Here is a 1,308-nt window from a genome sequence, read left to right as displayed (position 1 = left end):
CAGCTAATTAATCAAATCCAGCCCCCACAATGTTATCAAGGAGCTGCCTGGAAATGATTCTTTATGTCAAAGTCTATTTTTAGATCAAATAAATCCAGACCCATCCCGGACAAGATGTGCTCCATTTTTGGGGCATCTCCACACTTCATCATTTCCTGGCAGTGAATTCTGCTGCAAGTACCCAAACCACAGGCTCAGCACTAGAGCCGTGCCCCAGAGCAGCTTTGTGTTGGATTAAACAGTTTTCCCAGAGAGAAACTGAATTCCTACATCCACCTTCCTCGACTTTCTGTCTGTTTTCTCCTTTTCCTACTAGATGGCGCCTGCATGACAGGCGGAGACGAGCCCCGGCGGGGAGCATCTGTAACAGGTCTCCTCCGTGAAGGGCCGATAAATGACACTTTTCCCCGAAAAGCCAGGCAGTTGAGAAGGCGATAACCTGCCGGGAGCTGATTAGCAGCAGGAAGCCGTTTTCTGGTAGCGCCACGTTAACTGTACTTACCCAGGGATGCTGCCAGAGCCCCAGGAGGGAGGGGAGTAATGGGGCCCATCCAGAAGCTGTATCCAGCATAGCCCAGGTGTGCATAAACCCTCTATGGACACTTCCAGCCCAGACATCCTGCTGAGCACCCTGGCAAGCACAGTTGTGACAAGGCAGTGGCAAGGAGGATGCTGGGGCTGAAGTGTCCGGCACGGCTGTGCAGTCACCCACACTCGGCCACATCTCACCTCAAAAGCCTGGTCCAAAAACCAGGCATTTCAGTGGCATTTCTGGATCATCAGTGGGAGACATGCAGCTGATGGCATGACTGGTGTGGCTACAGACCAGACTTTTAGCCCCCACACAGCCCTCAGGTGGGAGAAGTACCCCCACAGCCCACCCTGGGATATTCTGAGAGGGACAGAGCAGTGCTTTGGTATGCCTGAAACCTGCCCAGAGGCTCCCTCCCTCTGCCTGCTCCCTCCTGGCAGCTCCATGAGGATTCAGCCAGAGCTGCCAGGTGTCTGCATCACTCCCAGTCCTTCCAGGTAACCCAGCAAGGTCAAATGACAGCATGAGCTACCACTTCTTCACCCAACAAAGACACTGTGTGCCCAGCTCTGACTTCACAGAGCCATCAATCTTCCCACATCCCACTTTTGCAGTCCCCAACTCATTCCCTTACACGAGCTCTCTGTTTCACAACTGTCCCAGACTAACTCCTGGCCTCTGCTCACTGGCAATAATTAACCACGTTATCTCCACCTCCATTGTGCATGTACACTGTACATGTTCCAGCCTCTCAGCTCCTTTCTGAGCTTGGCATT

Source organism: Corvus hawaiiensis, chromosome 7, assembly GCF_020740725.1.
Source record: "Corvus hawaiiensis isolate bCorHaw1 chromosome 7, bCorHaw1.pri.cur, whole genome shotgun sequence".
Taxonomy (NCBI): Eukaryota; Metazoa; Chordata; class Aves; order Passeriformes; family Corvidae; genus Corvus; species Corvus hawaiiensis.
Note: the sequence above shows the minus strand (reverse complement) of the source record.